This window comes from Mustela putorius, unplaced genomic scaffold (assembly GCF_011764305.1).
Source record: "Mustela putorius furo isolate JIRA1106 unplaced genomic scaffold, ASM1176430v1.1 tig00003853_pilon_pilon_pilon, whole genome shotgun sequence".
Taxonomy (NCBI): Eukaryota; Metazoa; Chordata; class Mammalia; order Carnivora; family Mustelidae; genus Mustela; species Mustela putorius.
The window spans coordinates 52526014-52549291 of record NW_025422005.1 but is presented as its reverse complement, the minus strand read 5'-3'; the positions used below and the strand labels follow the sequence as shown (position 1 = coordinate 52549291).

Here is a 23278-nt window from a genome sequence, read left to right as displayed (position 1 = left end):
CACATCGGGCTCCCTGCTTAGCAGGCAGCCTGCTTCTCTCTCTGCCACTCCCTCTGCTTGTGTTCCCTCTTTCACTGTGTTTCTGTCAAATAAATAAAATCTAAGTAAAAAAATTAAAAAATAAAAACAAAACAACAACAAAAACACTTCTGTTAGGAGCTAATACCCAAACATAATGAAGATCAACTGTCCCTTACTTTTCTCTCCAAAATTCAAAAGGCTCTAAAAATCCAAATTTCACCTAAGACATTTGCTACCAAAATAGGACATGATCTGAATTTATTAGGCTGTAAATCCTAACTCCAACTGATGTGTACTTCTAGCCTTTATTAAACCACTTAATGTGCATGTTCATTAGTTCTGATGCAGATATATTATTTAATGCATCTGATTATTGGATTCTGCGCAAGACCTCACTGGCAGTGTGTTTTTATTAAGGGGTACCAGGATTCTGAATCCTAAGATAGATCCCCCCCTCCTTTTTTTAGACTTTATTTATTTATTTGGCAGACAAATATCACAAGTAGGCGGGGGGGGGGGAGGGGGCGGCAGGCTCCCTGCTGAGCAGACAGCCCTATGCAGGGCTTGATCCCAGGACCCTGAGGCTTAACCCACTGAGCCACCCAGATGCCCCAACAGATCCCATTTTGAAAAAGGGATTAGCAACCTGTAAGACCTCCATTCCTATAACTTGAAGTTCACAGTTTTCTGGTGAACATCTTAGCTTAATAGATTTTAACGTTTTTGGAACCTAGGTCACTCCCATCTGCTTCCCAGACCATATTTTTATACAATGTGATCTTCAAAACTTGCTCAGTACCATGAGAACACTGACTAAAAATTAACATAATTCATGTAGTGTCTCCATATCTTGATGAGTGTGGTCAATTTCTTATTGCATTTCTGACAATCGTCATCCAGTTGATACAACATCTGATCTATCCTGGAAGGTGCCTGATGGAATAACACACGAAACAGCCCTGGGAAACACATCTGATCCACCTTGCTCACGTCAACACCCACCAAGGGCCAAACTTACTATCACACCTGGGGGTGGGATGTTAAAATAGTAAGTGAATTCCTCTCTAGTAATACAGAATCTATGTTGGGAGGTGTTCACAAGGCTGTGTTTCAACCCCTGTTTTATTTGTCTATTATCTTAACAATTATTAAAAATGATTGCTCATTCTTTCATGCAGATCTTTTTATGGCCTATAAGAATTTTTATATTCTCTGCACTTAATAAATGGGGGTGGATAAAAGAAAATTTTGGAAGTTTTGGATACAAACAATACTGGCTGTGCAGGCTACCTACTTTAAAAAAAATATTTTATCTATTTATTTGACGGAGACACAGTGGGAGAGGGAACACAAGCTGAGGGAGTAGGAGAGGGGGAAGTAGGCTTATTGCAGAGCAGGGAACCCCTGGGATCACGACTTGAGCCAAAGGCAGACGCCTAACGACTGAGCCACCCAGATGCCCGGCTACCTACTTTTTGCAGCCCTCTAACCACCCCACAAAGTGAAATCACCTGCAAGGGTCATAGTTTGGGGCTATCACCAGAGCAAATAATTTTTGCCCCTCACCTTCCCCACACAGGGAAAGGTATTAGGGGCTGGTAGAATCTAGACGAGTAACTCACAACTCATCAGATCAGTCAGTCATGTCTGGTTCAAGGTCAAAAGTTCAGGCTTGTCTGTATGCACAAGATCTCAAGGTAGAGAGCGAGTTTCTACTACACTCTAGGTAGATGGACAGTAACTGTCTAGCTTAAAATGAAGGGCCTGCTAAGCCCAGCTCTCCAAGGCTTAGGCTTAATACTTTTATAGTTTACAATCTCTCATAAATGATCAATCACATTTGATCCCCACAGACACCCTATGGGGCAGGCAGGGCAAAGATCTGAAACCAATTTTACAGACTGAAAGCTACAGTTAAAAAGAAAGAAAGAAAAAAAAAATTCAAGGGCTGAGGTCTGAACCCAGGTCTTGAGTTAAAAACAAGCATAGATTTTAGCAAAGCTATTAAATGTATTCACCCTTTTGTTTAGGATCACCTAGGAATCCCAACACCTACATATAGATAAAAAGGCCTATTGGGGATTTTTTTCTACCATTATATTATTATATCTTTACTACTATTATATCTTTAAGCAAGATATAATGTGCTGGCAAAACAATGTATGTATCCGATGTCAATATAGACTATAACCAATGTCTGAGTGATTCAGAGTCCCAGACAAAAGGTCTTTATTATTATTATTATTATTATTATTACTTTCTCCTGCTATGTGAAGCTGTGAAAGGAACAGAATACAGGAGAATTCAGAATACAGAATACGGAATTCTGGAGCAAGGGTGGGTGTTTTTAATTTGAGAGCCAGGCATTCCAAATGATATACCTAGCCGACACCTTGGTGACCTCAGTGTAAAGAGTTTCTTGGTTGCTGGAGGGACTTGAACAATGAAAATGAAAAAGTGGTCAGTCCTAAAACGGGAAAATGGTGAGCAATCCCAAAAGGTCAGATTGCCCAGGCCTCCTAGATGATTCGCTCACAGGGCCAGGGCTAGGGTATGGCTGTGTGGGGCAGGCATTCTGTGCTCTATTTCCAAGTTGTCCCTTTCCCTTATCCCAATTCCCTGGAGAACAAAAGGAATTCCAGAAATCTGAGCTCTTAAAATCTGAGCACAACCTGGACAGAGTCTGAAGGAACTCCCATGGTGTATAATTCCCTAGAAGTAAAGGCAAAGATGCAGCCCACCCCCACCCGTTACTTTTTTGCATTTTCTACTATAATAAAAATATGTTTCATTGTACAGTGAAAAGATCATTAAAATGGGTGACGAGTTTTAAGTTATTTCAAGTTGAAATATTTCACTGAATTCTTTATCAGTTGAATTTACTTCCACAACCAAAAGAAAACAAGACATCTTATTTTTATGCTCATGAGAACAGAGTACTCTGGACAAAAATGACCTTTCTCTCATTCATACACACACACTGGAAAACCAGCAGATCTTCTAAACTTAATTATGTGCATACCCTATGACCCCACATTTCCCATCTTGGTAATACACTGAGCAGAAACATGTTCATATATTTGTCAAAAGAGAAGCGTAAGAATGTTCACCGCAGCACTGTTACTCCTCAGAGCCCCCACCTGGAAAACATCCAAATGCCTCTCAGCAACAGAACAAACCGCCGAGTCGTCACACAATGAAAGGCCCCGGGATGGTGATGAACCCACAACTGCAACAGGCATCCACACAAGAATGCCCAACAAACACCACTGAGTGAAAGTGGACAAACACTAGAATGCAAAATGTACAGAGTTCATTTATAGCAAATTCAAAACTGGGCAAAACTCATCTCTCTGGTCAGAAGTCAAGAGAGTGGCTACCCTCTGTGAGAGGAAGGAACAGTGCAGGGCATGAGGCGGCTTCCCGGATGGTACAACGTTCCATTGCTTGATCTGGGGGCCAGTTACAAGGACTTTGTTCACTTCTACGAGAATCCATCAGACACCTCTGTGTTCTTTTCTCTGTGTATGTTATACTTCACTTCTAAACATACATTTTAGGCAGTCTCTTAAAATACACCCTGGTAAAATGGCTCCTGTATTTTCAAAATTATTTATGGCGTGCCTGGGTGGCTCAGTGGGTTGAGCCTCTGCCTCTGGCCCAGGTCATGATCTCAGGGTCCTGGGATCAACCCTGCACTGGGCTTGACCCTGCACGGGGCTCTCTGCGCAGCAGGGAGTCTGTTTCCTAAGCCCCTCTGCCTGCTTGTGAGCTCTCAAATAAATAAATAAATAATCTTTTTAAAGATGTTGTATTAAAAAGGAAAAGAGTCTATTATCCCGATTATTATAAATACTCCAAGACAAAGTTACATCTAATCTATAATCCAGATGAAACTGGGACTACACCAACTGGAAAGTCACCTAGCAACTCACAGATAAGGTCTCCTGAGCATTCCCTGAGGCTACATATTAATTGCTCCCTCATATTCTAAGTATGGAACATTCCTCAATTCTTGAGCTTCCCATCCAGTGGCACTGTACTAACCTGATTTTTCTGCAAGGGTCGGGGGCGGGGGGTATCTTTACCTGACTTTCATCCAGCCTGGACACTCTTTAACTTCTAACCCAATTTAATCCCATATTCTGTTCTTTCATTTCTGCTCTTTCATTTCCCTAAGCACTGCCTTCGTCCTCCTCCTCCCCCAAAGAGGAGGTTCAACTCACAAAGTTAGAAATTAAAGAATCAATGTCAACAACTGACTACAAGCCCCCTCCCCACCTCTACTGCAAGAGAAGGAAACATGACATCCTGCCGTGTGTGTTTGTGTGTACACACATGTGCGTTTGTGGTGTGTAGCCTACTCCCCCGCCCCCACCTCTCAAGGCCTACACCTCAGTCCTTCTCTGTCCCCACTTCACCCACTCCTCCCTACCTGCCATCTCCTTCCCTCCCAAATGTATTTAATTGAGTCTACTTAACAGATGGCAAGAGAATCCCGCATGACTGGAACAGGAACAATTACATGAGTGTTTAATAAGATGGTCACAGTCCAGACAGTGGGTTCCACCTTCACGCCTCCAACAGCTCTGCCAAATCTTAACTAGGTATTTAATTGAATGGTATAGCACAACAGCACAGTGAAGAAATACCTTTACAAGCCAAGTGACATTCTGTTGGTCTCCCTCCCTGATCTTTGCTAAGAAAATGCAGGACTGAATTTTTATTCAAAGGCGTATTCTCTTGATGTTTGCAGGTCTCTGTTGCAAGCCAATTTGGCGGACAGTTCACTAATAGCTTCATTCAGCCCTGGATCTCTTCCTAGGATTCTAGGAATTGTGGCCAAAGAGGAGGAAAATATAGATCACCACTGTTATCTCAAGAAGTTGACCAATATTAGCCATGAAAAGAGAAAGTGCTGTCATTACAACAAACTCCAACAATCTCTGGGCAGGGAAATTAATGGCAACTTAAGTGTTTGAGAAAAGAAAACATATGCATGATTTCATTTTCCCTGTACGCATACGTCATGCATAATCTTTTACTAGGTTCTTAAGGGATCCCTTTTGCCTAGATTAGACCTTGTCTGGTTTTTTAAATTTTTTATTTATTTATTTGTCAGAGAGAGATAAAGAGCGAGTGAGCACAAGCAGGGAGAGCAGAGGCAGAGGGAGAAGCAGGCTCCTCCACTGAGCTGGGAGCCCGATGTGAGACTCGATCCCAGGGCACTGGGATCATGACCTGAGCCAAAGGCAGCCACTTAACCTACTGAGCCACCCAGGTGTCCCTGACCTTGTGTGATTTTTACCAGACTATTTAGCCTTACATTATTAAACATATGTAAGGTACAGAAAAAAGACCTCCTCTGTGGAGGCTCATTTTTCTGCATTCTAAAGTCATGAATCTGTTGCTACAAATCTTGGTCATTTTCTCCAATTTCTCAGTTCATTCATTCTGGATACAAGTGGCTCAAGAAAATAGTTTACCAAGAATATTGAAAAGGTTTCCACTAAAAAGCAAAATAAAAAAAAATAACCTAAATGCCCAGCAACAAAGTACTAATTACTCTTCATTCAATGAAGCATACTGTATAGTTAATACAAGTATGTTTACAATGATTTTTGTTAATATTTTTAAAGCAGCATTTAAATATACAAGTATTGTTCTAATTACATGTGTGTGTTGGGGAGGGTGGGTAAATTGCACATAATAATGTTACCATGTAAATTATCAAGGGCCCAGAATGGATTCAGGTGCTTTACAATGTATTACTTAAAATTCACAACAACCCTTCACAGTTGTTACTATGTACTCATTTACAGACAAGGCAACTGAGCTTGGGAGAGACTAAACTTTCCCAAAGTTGAACATTAGTAAGTAAGTGGCCAAGTCTAGGTGTAAAATTTGCCCTACCCTAAAACGTATGTATCATCCTCTAGGTAAATACCATCTGAACAGAGAAAACAACACAAAATCAAGAAAGTGCCCAAAACAGTCACAAGGCTTTCCAGTGAAAAGTGAGTTGAGAATGTATTTTCTTTCCTCCCCATCCCACTCCCATCTCAAAATGGAGCAAGTACTTCCTTTAAAACGGATAAGAACACTTTTCAGAGTTGCCACACTCAGGAAAAGGGGCAAACATTCAGGTACAACTATATGAAAGATGAGATCACCACCCACCTTGAGAGCTTTCACACTTGACCCTCGCTATAAAAATTAGATTTTGAATACCGTACCGACTTGGGAGAAACAGGGCTGTTGCCCTTTCAGGATAAATGTTAACACTTCAGAACTGAAAATCATGGCAAAGCCTAGATTGGGAATTTCAAAACACTCAGTGCACAATAGAGGACCCTGTGGCAAATGGTGCCCTAGATGCCCATGTCCTGACCCAACAAGCTCATTTTAATGTTGTATATATAGAAAAAAATGACAGTAGCTATTGTTTATAAAGTGCTTACTATCTGGCACTAGGTACTTCACATGTTATTAACTCACTTCATAAGCATGAAGAGGAATTTATACAGACTGCACTAAAGGCATTATGAACGTACTTCACAGTTAATCCAGTCTCGTTACTCTATTATTACTCTATTACTGTTAGAGCATTAAGAATGCTTTCTGAATGATACAAATTCTATGACAATTGGAGCTATGGGGAGAGCAAAAAGACCTGTGTAATACTGAAGTCCCAGCTCATTCTGAACAGTTTCCCACTAATGGTAATCTTTCCCTTCTCTGAACTTCTGAAGCAAAGACTCTATAGGACAATTTAAAAAATAGTTCATTGTATAAAATTTTAAAATATATAAAGGAAGAATAGGGGAAGAAATCTATTGTCTTGACTACTCAATAAAAACCAACTATTATTTACATTTTACTTTATTCTCTTCCACCCTTTTTGGCTTCTAGGTTCTAATTTTGTTGTAAATTCTTGAAAACTGGTCCTTACCACAACTGTACCTAGTGGGCATAAATAAGCATTAGCATATCCATTAATCTGGGCATTAAATCATTCGGATCAGTATTTTGGTGGGTCACTCAACCAGCTAACAAACAAAACAAAAACAAGACAAACACACCAAAAAACAAGAAAGGTATCCTTTCTTTTGAAGATAAGGAATGTTCTCCCTTCTCTCAATTTATTAATAAAACTTGCCCCCCCATCCCTGTTTTTTCCTTCCCGGTCTTCTTTGGGCTGTAAGTACACACACAATTACAAACACACACACTCCCCATACACAGAGGCCTGCGTACTTCAAGTTTGCAAAAGAAACTATGAATTCCTTCGTTTGATGTCATTTAACTTAACACCCTTCAAACCAACATGAGTAAGAAAGCATGTGGGAGAGTCACAAGTCAGTGACAAGTGTCTCCTCTACAAAGAGCTTCCTGTTTGGGTCCACTCCATCCCTCAAAAGAAATTACAGGAAGAAACGAACAGCCTGTAGTCTGATTTAGCAGGGAGAATCTAAAGCAATAATCTCAGCAAGCAAAATTCCTCATCCTGATCACTGGATTTCCTGCTGCAGCATTCAAAACGAGAAGAGTGGGTGAGTAACTATGAACCCAGAGAACAAAGACAGGCAGAACGAGACGGGAACACTTCCCCTAAATGCAATAAAACTTCTGAAGGGTGACTGGATTTTTGTTTTTGTTGTTGTTGTTGTTGTTGTTTTGGTTTTCAAAGAGTCCAGTACTAGGGGAAAAGGCAAGTAAATCAGTTCCACATGTTGGAAAGATTCAGCCTTTAGCCAACGTAACTTGATTATAAGTAATATTCATGACAATACACATGGCAACCTCTCAGAAATGGAAAGTTCAGTTGCCCAAACGCTTTGCAGATGGTGCCAAATTTCCACTCCCTATTTCCACTCTCCTAACTCCTAATTCCTTCGCTCTCCACCCCCTAGATCTCCATTAAGGCTTTTTTGTTTCACCTTGAAAGAAAAAAGGTGGGGGTTATTTAATGGCTGTGCATTTATTCTTGGGAGCAGGCGGCACTTTAAGGATATAAGCCGTCAATATTCAAGTGTTCTGTGTGTGGACAAACCCATTCAAATGCTCGGGTCTTTAGGAATCCATCCATTAAAGACAAAGGGAACTAGAAACCCTGCAATGCCTAACCTTCCAGACCTAAGCAACAATGTTTAATTAATAACTCAGGCAATCAATCATGTCCTTTCTGAAGGAATTGGAAACCATGTAAAATATGGCCCCATATTCTCGAGGAGATCACGGGCTTGTTGGAAGGAGAAGTTAAAAAATTAAAAAGAAAAAAAAAAAAGAGTAGTCAACAATGAAAGGCAGACTTGGTTTGAGCTTAGCATGTGTGGCACAGACCCAAGATGCTGGGCTGGGGGGTGAGGGAGGGACAAACTCCAAAGAGAAGTTCAAAGTGTTCAGAGGCAGGACCTAGCCCTAAGTACTAAATACTTAAGCCAGGCACTGTTCTCCATGCTAAAGATAAAGAAGGTGCATAACGGACAAAACCCCTGCCCATGCGGATCCTACATTGTATTCTAGGTCCTTTGGCTTCCAAAAAAGCCTTTCTGAAGGGCTCACTACATACTGGCCCCATTTCCTTGGGAAAAGGGTATTCAAAGATGAAGACACTGCTTCTTTCCGGAAAAGCTTATATTCTCAAGAGCGCCTCTGAAATCAGGCATTTTGATACAAAGACAGTTTCATACGAGAAACTTCGGCACATGAAGCTGAACTAAATGGAACAGGAATGATGGTGCTAGACTGCGGCGTTTTTTCAAGGCAGCAAGAGAAGCTGGGATTTTATGCATAGGGTAGGCACTTAGTAAATATTTTTTGAATGAATAAATGAGTAAAGGTCTATTTGCCAAGAAATAAAGAGCTGTTAAAAGGATTTTTTAGCCGGGAAGTGACACAATGAAATCGGTGATTTAAGAATGTTTATATTCCACATACTCAGAACCAGGCACCCACTCTACTAACTTCTCACAAAGGGGAAACAAAAAACTCTAGGCCATTTAGAAACCAGTTCCTATCCCAAGGGTCTGTGACAGCTCTAAGAGCCAAATGAACGGGATCATCTAGCATGACACTTGAAGGACCCTGGCCTAAAGTTTCCCATGTGTCTTATCTCCTTTGTGCAGTTAGGAAATCCTCCAGGACTGCTCCGTTCAGTTGTGCAAATCCCAACGGCACTTACACAGAGTAACGTTATGGAAGGAGCCTGAAACATAGTTGTGCAGAAAAATTATTTAAAAATAACTTAATGAAAAACAACTGTTGGGGTCTAATGCACAGTCTCAGTGTTGCGTTCAGAGGGGACGACTGGTTTTTCGACATTTTAAAATACGCTACCGTGGAGGCCGTCACGGCTGCTTTTCACAAGAAATGTTCATTTGTACCACATCCAAGCAGAGATAATTTTCATAAATGCAATTCTGGTACAGTCTCTTATTTCAAGAGATGCTTTTTTTAGTACAATCATGGGGCACAGGAACCATACCTCAAAACATCAAAACCTGAGTAATGCTGGCAAACTGCAGCTCTGTACAAGCTAGTTCTATGGCCTGCTGGGGTCACTGAACTTCCCCAGGCCTAGTGCCCCTCACCTAGAAAATGAAAAACGGATTATAGAAAACTCAGCGATCCTCAAATTTCCATTCTACCCTCATGTTAGAATTTTAATACCAATTTGAGAAGCCACTAATGCTCGGTCTATCTGCCACAGGATAGAGGTTTCAAGAAAATTATATTCGCTGATGAAATCCGACTTTGAAATGCTAAATATAATTATATATATATATATATAAAATAAACCTATCTCTGAGACTTGCTACAGGAGGAGAGGCCAAGGAGTCAAAGGATCTTAAGATGAAAATTTAAACAGAGAAAACCAATCTCGAGAATGGCGAGTTTAAATGTGGGTGTTTAAGACATGAATCAAAGCAGTTAGCCTTTTCAGAATAAATGTGATGCTAATATGATTACATAAATGTCTCCCAGGTCCTCCTGCCTGCACCGTTCTTCGGGCTCTCCCAGCCGGGGTGCCTGTCACGCGTATCGAATACCATGGTAACAACCCTCGCCTGCCATGGCTCCCAACACCACACGCCAGGATTCTCAATAATTATTAACTAACATTTTGATGAATGATGACTCCCCAGGCTCAGAGTCACAATATGATTTTAATGAATAAATAAATGCTGGCTAGAAATGTTCTTCAAATTTTAGGGCTTTAAAAAAAAAATAAAAATTGGAATGTGAAAGGGGTATTAAAAAAAAAATCCTGTTGCCGACAGGGTGGTCTTGGAGAGGTGAATTTGCCTCCATATTCTAAGTTGTAAGGAGGAAGTGGTCAAAAGAGCTAGGTCACAGGATTTTTGTGAGCTTCGATGCATGTATAGCACTTATTCTTCACCTGCAGTAAGAGCTCAAAAAACGGGGACTTCGAAAAATCCTCCAAAAAGAACAATTCCCAGGACTAAGGAGTCATTTGTGATTACCCACGGCATGTCCCTATCCTAACGCCAGAAACTCCTCTACGTCAGCTTTTCAGAAGCCTTCTTAGGTAAAAAGATGGATCTCAGAATGCTCTGTACGTCCAGGAAATGGCTTCCACATTAGCTCCTGGTGCCCTTCCAAGGCTGGCTCCCAGTCTCAACCTACTGGTTTCCCCAAGTTGATTTAGAAAGCCACAACAAGTTGGGGCCTTGGGAAAATGACTTTTCCCCTTGATTATTGATGGTACCACCTTGTGGGAACATACCCCAAATCTGTACCTCGCTTGAGCCCAAGGCTTTGAACATATATGCCAACGAGGTCAAAGGAGTAAACTGAAGTTGGAAAAGGGTGCAGCACAGGTGCTGTCCTCTCCCAATCTCGTACTGCAGGACTGCTCTATAGGCAGGGCACCTTGTGCTCTGCAGGGCAATGCAAGGATGGAGGGAGGCAAGTAGCCCTAAAAATCCAACCAGCACCTACTAAGCAGAGAGGGGCTGCTGGAAAGGAGGGAAGACACTCATCGGCTCTACCTTCAACAGAATCCATGGGCTCATCCAGCCCTACCTAGGAGGCAAGAACAACTCAACCCCCTTTGTTGCCAGCACTGAATACTTACTTTCACATTGTACTACAGGTATTTGTTTATAAACACTGGTAGTGAGCTCACTGGGGTCACTAGCTAACTGCTCACCTGGAGAGGAGCATAGGGGCTAAGGTCTGGGTTGTGGAATCCTCTAGACCTCAACTATCTCAGCTGTGTGACCAGTACAAGTTATTTAAACCTTCCTCATGGAAATTTAAGCAACATACCTCCCACCCTGCAGACACAGGATAGAGGGATCAGCAGCCATCTACTAGGTTTGTGGTCAGAATTAAATGGGACAGTGTCCAGCATATTGTTTTTGCACCATTAAGCATAGCTGGTAGGAAAATGGATGGTTATTTTCCCTGAATATCCAGCATCATTGCCAATATATGTCTAATGAGTAGTTAATGAATAAATGCAAGATTTGGTACAGCTCACTTCTTTGACAGAAGAGGAAACTAAGTCTCAAAGAAGGTATGTGACAGGTCACCAACGAGGGGCAGGACCAAATGCTGGCTTCTTCAAGTTTTCAATCTCCCACTACTACATTTTTAACGTGCTGATTTCTCATGTAATTTTAAAAATCTGGCTGTACTGCATACTAACTAAAAACTAAACCCTATTTATTTACCCCCAAATGCCAGTTGGAATGAGAAGGAAAAATATGTTATCTAAAACTACTGAACAAGGACAAAACCAGAACATCAAATTATTCTCCCCAAGTAAATATTTAATTTGGCTTGAGTTCCTGGAAGGGAGCATAGTATAGTGGAAAGAATATGGGTTCTGGAAGCAAGACTGCTAGACTCTGGCCCTCGGTTCCCCTGTGTACTATGAGGTTGGAGGCATGTTGCTTCGCGTGTCCAGAGCCTCAATTTTCCCAGCTCTAAAAAAGGGTGTTGGGCAGGGACTGCTAATAGTTACTCCTTGGGGGGATGGTAAAAATGTTCTCAAATTAGATAATGCCATTGGTTGCACAACTCTGGAAATACACTGAAAACCATTCAATGACACATTTTAAGTGGGTGACTTTGTGGAATGCAAACCAGATCTCAATAGTATCTGCCTCATCGTCACAGCTGTGAGGCCTTAGTTACTATCTCTGTGAGGACTCGGACAGAGCACATAGTAGGTGCTCCATGCAGTTTCATACACTGAATTTCCGTCACTAAGGCAGTGGTTATCCAACTTGAGAGGCCCCTCACGGACGCTGGTTTGCTTGTTATGAAATGCAGAATCCTCGGCCCCACGCCACAGAGGGTAAGTCCACAGGCCTGAAGGAGGCCGGTATGTGTGACAATCATCCAGACAGTTCTCATGGAGATGATCTACTCATCACTGTTCGTAGAGTTCTACACTAGGGAACCTTTCAAATCAGTACTTCTACTGTGAGTCTGTCTGAAACGTCAGTATGGTCTCTTCTGTGCTGAATTGTTGTATAATTCCAAATTTCTGTGGAGTATACTTTAAAGTAGGATCTGGCTAAAAGAAATTTCTGTAAAAGAAAAATTAAAAAACCAGCTAGGGAGAGGGAGAGAGATATACCCATTGTTGCTGACCACTTCAAGGGGTAAGCGGGGGCGGGGGGGCTTTTTCAAATCTTCAGACACTAACAGCTGCTCTCCACTCATAGTCCCCATGCTCAGGATTAGGGCTTTGGGTGGGGCTTCCTGAGGGGACAGGGGAAGAAAAGCAGGAAAGCACTCTGACTGGTCATGCGACCACCCCGAAAGGTATGTGTTAGTGTCCCTGTTTTATAAAGGAGGAAACAAAGGCTCACTAGGACCAAGCAACTTCCTCCAAACTCACACATCCAAGCTACAGCAAGATGGCGGTGCTCTTCCTACAACTCTGGGCTTTTCTAGAGGCTAGAACTCGAATCTGGGACCTTGAGGTCTTGGTCCCCCAGACTTCTGGAACAGCAAATGAGCTTCCCTTATCCTAGCTTTAGCCCTCTCCAGCTGAATGTTCTAGAAATGCTCACCTTCCCATGGTGGCCCAATTTCATAGTATTTGCTATTTTCTGTTGGTGAACGCAGACTCTGAGTTAATCCCAAGCTAGACTCTAGAACACTTAGCCTTAAGACATACCCCAAAAGCTCCCAGAGCCAGAGAGAAGAGGGAGGCATGAGTAGAAGCTACAGGTAGCGGTCAGCAGGAGGAAGGGACATCCGACCCAAATACAACACAAAGTTACCTGGAGCCTCCATCCCAGCATTTAACAGGAATTCTTAGAGCCTGCTGCGCAGAGTAGGGGAGACAGCAGGAGGGCTGGTTGGTTGGTTTGCTTCTGACCTGGGATTCACATTAATCAATAGCCCCAAACCTATACTTTTGATTTTATCAACTAATGAGACTTTGTACACAGTCACAGAGATAAAATGACAGAAAATGAGAGAAAAAGGGATCTATCATAGAACTGTGAACTGTGCTCTGTGAATAGAACATACCGTGCAAAGATACTGTTCTCTAAAATAATGCTTTAAAGAAATACTGAGACTGGCTTATAGACGGCACAGTTAGATGCCTTCTGGTGCTAAGAGTTAATTTGCTAAATGAAACTATTTAAAATAGAACAGTGTCAGTAACTCTGTCATTTCTTCACAGCTTTTTTCTTTTTTTTTAAGAGCTAGTAAGTGCCAGGGTGAGATCTGAACTCAGATATGTCTGACTTCACGGCCACGGCTCTGTATCACCTGCAGGTCCAAACTCTCCAGTCACTTCCCAAGCAATTCAGACGAAGAGCCCACCCCCTTGCTTCATTCCAAAGCCAGTACCTAGGTCATGCATGCCCCCTAACTGCTCTCCTGCCCTCTTCCCAGCCTCAGGCTGCTCCAGACACACTGGCCCCCAGCATGCAGCTCAGACTGGCCGGGCACTTTCCAGCCACGGGTCCTTGGCACTTCTAATTCCCTTTTTCTGAAACATGTTGCCTGTGTATGGATTTGTTCCCTCCCTGCTTCAGGGTAAATGCCATTTTGTACAAAACAGCAACCCTAGTAGCTCTGGTCCTATCTGACATGTCCTCTCTCTTCTGCTTTGCTGTCTGTCTCCCCATAAGGGCATGTACGACACCAGAGGGGGATTTCTGATTTGTTCCCAGGGTCCCTGGCACTTAGGACCACTCAATGAATTCATGAGAGAGGCACTAATAGTAACCATACCATGAGAGAAACACCCTATGGGAATTCTCAACAGAACCATTCAAAGAGGGGACTTCCCTTGCCTACAATGGACTTGGCCTCTAGTTTTTCTAGTCAGTTCATCATTAAGGATCCTTGGAAAGTCTTTCTTTCCCAATTGCTATGCAGTGGGGACATTGCCCTATTCTAACCTGTAACAAAACCCACTGCCGTTTGTTTACATGTTTACCTCTGCTACCTTGTGAGGTTCTAGAAGGACAGACTCTTCCCCATCTCTGAGGGCCCAGCACAGGGTAAGGTACATCCTTGTTGACTCTGTGGTGTTAACGCTGCCTTTCATTAGGTCCCCCAGAAGCGGTCAGTATTCAGGTTAACAGTTTGAGAGTCTGGCATTAATCAGAACCATGAGAGGAAAGATGTTCTGGCCACAGAGAGCAGGATCACCAACCAAACCAGTCCATGTATAAACACGCTCAGACTGTACTGGTATAGCAAATACATTTCTATGCTTGAGCAACAAAGAGAGACCAGTGGGTAGTAAGCAAATCAACAAGCAGAAACTCACTCTGAACACCTCTCTAGACAGTTCTGCCAGTTCTGAGTTCTGCCAGAGTTTATGTACATGTTGACCTTGTCTACCTCCCTCCGGAAGTTCAGGGCAGCCTTCTCTGTAATTGTTAAGTTCTGTGCCTGCATGTGCACACACCCTACGTGCCTCTTTACACCCTGCATATACACTCACATTCACCTTAGTCACTAGTGAAAACAAAGGGATAGTAGAGGGTAGAAGTATTTGCTAGGCATCCCAAGTCCTGGGACTCCATTCACGACATACCAGAGGTTTGCCTGGATTCCTCCCTTCCTAAGCTCTTCAACCCCAATTAAAAATTGGAAGAACCCATAAGCACTATGAAAACGCAGGCAGGTGAAGATTTTGCTTAACGTCAATAGAATTGCAGCAGACCCCAGGGCACTAAATTTCCCATAGCTGTCAGATTTTTAGACCTTGGGAGTATTTCCTTTCAAAGGGGTTTGGGGCAGGCACTAAATAAGGGGGCTTTTCATTTTGTTCACAATGCATTAATTCCAAGTTTAAGGAATGAAGCCAATGGAGAAACATTCCATGCAATGAACAGACTTGCTCTACGTTACAGAAATTGTTGAATGTGATATATAATTAACTGCCAATAAGATTTCCTCAGACTTTTTCTTTTTCCTCTTTTTTTTTTTGGAAACAAATTCCTGCTAAAGAATGAGGCTTAGGGGGAAAGTATTTGTTTTGTATCATTCTTCCTTAAGGGGGAAAAAAAAAAAAGGATGTAATATTGACACATCTGAGCTCATTCTTTCCACTTAACTATCAGAGGAAAGAGCTGACCCACTAACCATGATGGGGGGGGTGGGGGGGGACCTTGTACCACTCTTTGCCTTAACCAGTTAAATAGAACTAAAAGGTGTGTCTCAACAGCTTCACAATTTCTAATCTTGGTCTTTCTCCAATTAACTACCCCCACCACACACACCTCAGATGTATACCTAGGGATTTTTAAGATCTTGTCAATGACTCTGATTTTCCAATGTCATTTCTTAAAGCTAAGTTTTCACCTATCATTTAAAAGTTGCTAGTCTTTAACCTTTAGGAAGGAAAGCTGAGATTCATTGTGGAAGGGAGATGGGGCAAAGTCAAATGGCCCCAGGGAATACTAAATTGTTCAGGCACCAGGCATCAGCACTGAAGCACCCACTGTTCTTCGAATTAAACTACAGGGCAAAGTGCTGAATGTAATTTTAAGTTTGAAAGTAAGAGTTCTGTGCTATCAGATTCTGACCACAAAGGACACAATCTTTTACTGCTAGGCAGGCACTGTGTTACTTCAGGGAACAGCAAATGATCCTAATTATAGAATCATATCAAAGTTAGTCTCAAAGGCATCTTTTTCTCTCTTTATTTTTATTCTAGCCAGGCAATCCTTACCATAAACAACAAAGATGAAAAAGCTGACTTGGACAAAATCATGGACGATCTAGAAAGCAAAGCCATGAAGAGTCAGAAGTATTAGGCACCCTTTGAAATAATGTTATAAAGCAGAGGAATAAACTGATCTGATATAGACCCCAACCAGGATAAGCTGGCAGTGACAGAAGACCCATCATCAGCAAACTGAAACATAATATGCAGTTGAACATGAAGATGGGGTCAAAGGCTGTTGTGGATTCAAATCCCAGCTCTGCCAATTAAGAGCAGAATAGCCCAGGGCCCATCACCTAACCTGGAGACTCTCCTCTCTACCCACAGCATCCTACTTCATAGGACTATTGTTAATATGAATAAGATAATTCATTTACCTCAGTAACACAGTAGCCAGCACATGGTATTCAGTAAATGAAAACTTTTGTTGCTATTGTAATAAACCAAAAAGGGGTGGGCAGACGGGGGAGAGATGGAAGGCTAGAATAAGGTCATCTTTCCAGAACAGAAAGACAGGAACGGTTAAAGGGGCATTTCTGAGCTCTCGACTGATTGGTTGTGAAGGTATTGACAGATGCATCAAAAATGCCAAAGAAGTTTGAAAACTGGGTAATTAGAATACTAGCAATAGTAGATTCCATTTTTAGGATGCTAGTTTTACCTAGTCAAAAAAGAAAAAGAGAGGCAATGTTCTCTATAGTAACTACAAAGGCAGAAAAAAATAAAAGCAAAGTTCCTGAAAGTTTTCAGATAGGGTACAGACATTAAACCCTTTCTTTTAGAAAAAGGACTTCAAAAAAAATTCATGGAATTTAACTGAAAACATTTTTTGGGAAATAAATGAAACTTATTCTTTTTACAAAAGCAAGCACCAACACTATACACTCATGAACCTCAAATCTCATTTTCCCATTTCAAAACTGATACTTGAGACAGCATGCAACTGGAATAGGATAGAACCTAATGAAAGGCAGAAAAATATGACAAAATATAAGTTTTTTTTTTAATGTCAGATGTCAAAATTGTAGAATAAATCCAAGGGTCTATTTCATTCCCACACCATTAAATCGGAGGAATACCATCATTTTTTAGAATGTTTTTTATGCAAAAATATAGACGTGATTATAAATTCAAATGTCAAGAAAACTATTTTTGAATAATAGTAATAACGATAATGCTTCTTTTCAGAAATCTCACAAAAAAGGTTTAAAAGTACCCTAAATCTCATGACTCTAAAGAAGTAAAGCACTAGTATTACCAAAGCAATAAACCTAGGAAAATTTTTTCCAACAAAGGAATTTTCTCTGGTCATTTGACTTCACTCTTAACTTTAAACAAAAAACTACAGGGGGATAAAGTGACTAGCCTCCAGAGACAAAACTAGTAACTTATCCAAAGTAAATCGCTACTGTAGTATTATTCAGAAGGATCATTATTTATATTAACTTCATTATTTAGGATGTCCCCGTGCTGATCAAATATATAATGTCATCTTCATTAAACATAATTAAGATTCCCTACGCAGACACACTTGAAATGGGGGGAAATCTCAATTTTTTATACCACGGCAAGGTTTTCTAAAACTCATTCATATTTAATTTTTAAGGATGCTTTGCAGCACATTAAATATTTAACAGTCAGAGGAATTTCAAACCAGAATGCTAAATGTCAACCTATTTCTCCAAAATACTTATTTCATTTGCAGTAAATTAGCTGGGCCTTCCTTCAGAAACAGGAAAGGGGTGGGGGGAGCAGGTATCTAAACTTAACTCACATTAGAACACTGGGATAGTAAAATCTACCTACATAATTAGACCATGTAAGAGATTTGATTTTAGACACCAGGCTTATTTTAGGTATTGTAGAATTCTAAAGTAGTGTGGCTCACATTATAAATGGAGATAATCTTTCAGAAACTCGTCCCCCCTTTCCTTTACAGAATTCATTCTGCATTGTGCCACATACATTAACATACAGAAAGGATATGAGAAGTCAGCATTAGCAGGAGCAGGGACACTGAGAGTCCACAGCACTGGGCCAATTAGCAATCCAAAATGACAACTGAGGAACAGGGCTCACTGTCGGACCCTAATTAAGAAGGGACTTTAGAAAATCCATTTGATTTTTGTAAGAATTACCATGGTAAGGTCACAGATCATGTGGTCATCAATACTGGCAATACCCCCACCCCACAACAACAACAAAAAAAGTAGTCTTTTTTAGGTTTGAATACTCAATTTCAATATTGTGATAGTGGCAATATTGTGATAGTAAACTCTGCTTTATTTTTGAACACAGAGAAAGGAAACAGATTTTAAGCCTTGATGACAAGGAGAACAGAAAACATATCTTTAAAAAAGGAAGAACAGAGGCGCCTGGGTGGCTCAGTGGGTTAAAGCCTCTGCCTTAGGCTCGGGTCATGATCCCAGGGTCCTGCATTGGGCTCTCTGCTTAGTGGGGAGCCTGCTCCCCGCACGCCCCCCCACCGCCTGCCTCTCTGCCTACTTGTGATCTCTGTCAAATAAATAAATAAATAATCTTTTTTTTTTTTTTAAAGGATGAACAGACCATCTCCAAGCCCCAGAGAAGCCATGAGACTGGACTGTGGCAGGTCACAATTCAGTTCTTCCAGATCTTAAAGTGTCGGCAGTGGCCATGGTCTCCCAAGACCACAAAATGATCTCAGGAGAGCACCGTGTGCAAGCATATTCCTACAGCTACGACAAGAAATGTGTGATCATGAGACCTCCAAGGAAAGGCCGACTCTCTCACCTGAAGTCAGAAGCAAGGACTGGACACTTGGTGCGATGGCTGAACCCAGGAAAAGTCCATGGGCTCCACAATGTTTCAGGGCTAGGAAGTGAATCGCACACCTGAGAAATGCGACAATCTAGCTGGCACATGGGTTGCACTCGGGGATTCCAACTTTCAGATAACCTCGACTTCTGACAGCTTCTGTAGAGATGCAAGGGTAGACCAGGAAACTACTCCATTCCCTGCATTCAAGGAGATCTGCATCTGTCTCCCCCATACACGCCCCACTCATGCATTTTGTGCCATTTAATAAGAATCACACTATTTTTCTAACTAATTTTGCCAAAGGGGGGGGAAAAAAAAGAATCCATCTTTAACTCCTTATATTGATCTTCTCTTCTACCCACACAGAAAAATCCGGATCCATGGACTCCAAATTGCTTGCCACGCCCCAAAGATGTATCAAGTACACAGAAAGGTTCCATTAATTGATCCACTCATGACCCTCTAGCTAAATGACTCATGTAGTTGTCCTTTTCCTAGAGGTTTTAAGAAAGAACTGCAGTAATAAACTGACGCCTAGATTCTACCATTCGGAGGTGTAAACCCAAACCAGAGACTGTCAGAAAAAAAAGAAGGGGTTTGGAAGAAATGGTCTCTGCATCAGGGCTCCCCACAACAGCTCTAAGGAGAAGAACGGGTTTCTGATTCACATGGAAAATATAAATCTGCAGAGCTTCTTGCATTAGCAGGAATGGGAAATTGCTTCACTTCATCAATTTTGAAACTTAAACTTAATTGCTTCTTTCCCTTAATGCTCTCTTCCCACCCCCAGTCTCTTTAAACTTCAGAAGTCTAAGAGAATCCTTGGTTACAGAGCCCTCGGCCGGCTCAGGACTTTTCAAATTCCAAAACAAGTCCTAGCAGGCTGGAACTTTCTTCTGGGAATAACATTGTTAATGTTATTAACCACCTTTGTTTCTCTCTCTCTCTCTCTCTCTCTCAATCTGGAACTGCTTTTAAAAAAAAAAAAAAGGAAAGAAAAAAAGAAAGTCAGTCACTGGAGGGCCTTCTGGTCCTTCCCACAGACATGGGTAGCTATGAATCATTTCATACAGTTTTTTTACCACTGAAAGATGAATGAAAAAGAAAGGAGCAGCTGAGAAGAGAAACCCTCCTTCGCTTAGAATCCTGCACACACCTCAAGTATGGCTCAGGACCCACACCATGCATTGAACCTTACACACAGAAAGAGAACAGTTCACCCTGAGAGGGATGGCCACCACTGAAATTATGCCTGGGTTTTTTGGGGGGGGGGGTTGTTGTTGTTTTTACCACCAACACATATAGGTTGGAAGGGACTGTGGCTTGTCCAGGGCTTTTTACCACCCATGCATACGGGTTCTAAGGGACTGTGGCTTGTCCAGAGCTAGAGGAGCGCTAACTCCTGACCCTAAGTCCCAGAGGGGGCCCACAGCCCCTATACCTAAATAAAGCAGTGCTCGGGCAGGTTTTTATGTGGCCCTATTAATAGCACTTCATGCTGATTCAATTCTCGCCAGTTCCTAGATCGTGTGTCCATTTAAAAGCAATAATAATTTTAAAAGTAAGCACCCACCCAGAACAAAAGCAAACCCCCCCCCAAATCGGTTGCTTACATTCCTAAGGTTTCCATAACACCATGAAAATGGAGTGGATGGTGTCCTCAGCCTCACCATCAGTTTTCTGGGAGAGCCATGCAGTGAGCCACGGTCAGGGGGCTTCTTAGCCTTCCTCTACTTCCCTCCAGCACCCAGGTCTCTCCACGTAGCCTCACGGGTGGGCTGAAGCAAGCAGTGTTGCCATTACCCCCATGAAAACCCAGAGCATCCACGGAGTGATCTCACACATTAAAACACACTGCACATGTGAGATCAATTAGGCGGGGACGACCTTCGTATTTGGGAAAACACTGAAATGCCAGCCCGCCCCCTTAATGTCTGACCTCCATCTGAAACTACGGAACAACAGCAATCCTAAAGATTTAAACACTTCAGACTACTGTACCTGGTCATCAGTGACACGGTGTGGCAGAGGAGCCAAGACGAGGAATTAATTGAGCTACGTGGAGAACCGGCACCTCAAAACCACACGACTCTTCAGAGCCTCTAATTTGACACATGCATGTTAAAGAGGGAGCAAAGAATGTTCTGTCAGGCTATCAGTTTACAAATCTTGGATCTCTTATCTAGAGGACATTCTTTGACTACGTATTCGTGGTTGAGAGAGTCTTCATGATCGCTGTCATTTTAAACTCTTAGAGGATCATATTTTTATTCCCTCAGTCTCTGGTGGTGAATACTCTCTCTCAATGCCCCTCTTGACAGGAGACCTAATATCCAACTTCACTTGTCTAGATTTACGGGACGTTCAGAGGCATTACAAAACAGAATACAAACTAATGTTGGGATTTTATAAGAGGACATTTGTTCCTCACCAAGAGAAATGAGTGGGAAAGACACTGCCGAGACTGTCCACGGGTGACGGTATTATGGCTACACAGGGAATAAACACATGGGAGACATAGTTAAGGCTCTTCATTCCCATAAAAATTCCAATTCTCACTCTCCCTGCACCAGCAATGCAAACTTGGTCTAGTTACTTGCCCATTCTTGCTCCATTTCCTCAGCTGAAAAATAGGAGTAATATTCTCTTGCCCATGGGATTGCTGTATTAAAAACAACAAAAATGAGATATGGAAACAAGCAGCCAGGAATATAGTAAGAACAACAAATAAAGCAATAATCACCACCACCACATGTGTCTGTTTCCAGAATCTTTCCTGCATTGAACAGGTTATTTCCATAATTTAAAGACATGATTAAAAACATTTCAAGGATCATTTCCACCCTAAAGCTACCATTCAATTGTTCTCACAATACAGAAAGTCATCTCTGCAACTTTTTTTTTTTTTTTTAAGAATTCCTCTTTGGACTTTGGTAATTAACTACTAGCTGTCATTTCCCTCAAAATCAGGAAGACAAGCAAATAGAGTGCACTTTGAAGTACTTTTTACACAGATCTGAAACAGTGTATTATTCTTATCCCCCTCCCATGAGGTAGGAAACAGGCTAACTTGGGGAATGTCGTGCAGTCAAGGGTTAAAAACTCAATGTATGATGCTATATGGGATCTTCTACCATGAAGCATGAAAGCAGACATGGAGCAAAATAGGACAAAAAGGTACAATGGACAATTTCTAGAAAAAGGTGAAAATCCTCTTGCATATGAATTATTCACACAGCGGTCAATATTTTTTCTTATCCTTATTATACAAAATAGTAAAAAAGAGCTGCCCAAGGCTGCTTCTCCTTTCAGCTAAAACAGCACAGATAGTTTCATTCAAAGTATGTAAAAACAAAAACAAAAAAGTCAGCAAACCTTTACAAGCCTTTTCAAAGCCTGGCACCATTTACATCACAAAGTTTAACAATTACGAGAAGTTGGAATGCTCGTATTTCATTATGCTAGCAAAACCAAGAATAAAGCATAGAATAATTTCCAGATGGTGTCCCCTCTTTGTACAGATGATTCAATTCAACGTTGTTCTGAAAGCTTCAGTCATCTGAATACAGAGTTGTAACAATTCTCTTCAAATTCCTGTTTTTGGATAAATAAAGACTCATATACTCCATTTATGGAGGTTCCTAGCCATTAGAAAGTGAGAACAAGAGAGAATAAAGCATTTAAAAGTCTCCTTTACAAACAGCAGGATCAATGATAAGGATAAAGTTCCACTCACGTGACCAAATTCTCTATGGTCTATTTCTAACTTTTTCTAGTTACCAGATCTGTGTGTGGATGTGTATAAATGAACATTTTATATACAAACTTCCATTTTAACAAGTGCAAAGATTCCTAGAATCATGGGTTCAAAAAGCTTCAGAAAACTAAACTCACTAACTATGAAACAAAGGGCGTTACAGATTAGCATCTATAACACAGGCAACAGAGAGGGCCCTGGAAGCAATAGATGAATTCTGCCAGGGCAATAGCAGACCTCACATGGGTCCACAAAGCCTCTGTAAACCAAGGTTTGCCTCTGAGAAGTTCCAGTAACTGCTCCTAAGTGTTCCTCCATACCGGGGCGGGCAGGACATCCAAACACAGAAGACCCACATCTATGCAAAGCAAACACAGCTCCAAGTGGAAATGCTGCATTAAAAACATGGTATTAAAAATAAACTCCTCCAAAACTATGTTTTTATTATGGAAAAAACCTGTAAAAGACAGAATAGTATAACAAATCTCCACAGACCCATTACCTAGTTTCAACCATTC

At 41.5% G+C, this 23278-nt stretch overlaps 1 protein-coding gene and 1 long non-coding RNA gene across 2 annotated transcripts in view; one reads left to right on the top strand and one right to left on the bottom strand.

Moving 5' to 3' along the window:
• The window catches only part of CACHD1 (cache domain containing 1), a 205604-nt gene that overhangs the window by 123841 nt on the left and 58485 nt on the right, over positions 1 to 23278 (bottom strand). The window lies entirely within an intron of this gene.
• Positions 2417 to 21747, top strand: LOC106006874. Its single transcript, XR_001181193.2, has 3 exons — positions 2417 to 2504; positions 5961 to 6038; positions 18762 to 21747. It is a non-coding gene; the product is annotated as an uncharacterized LOC106006874 (long non-coding RNA).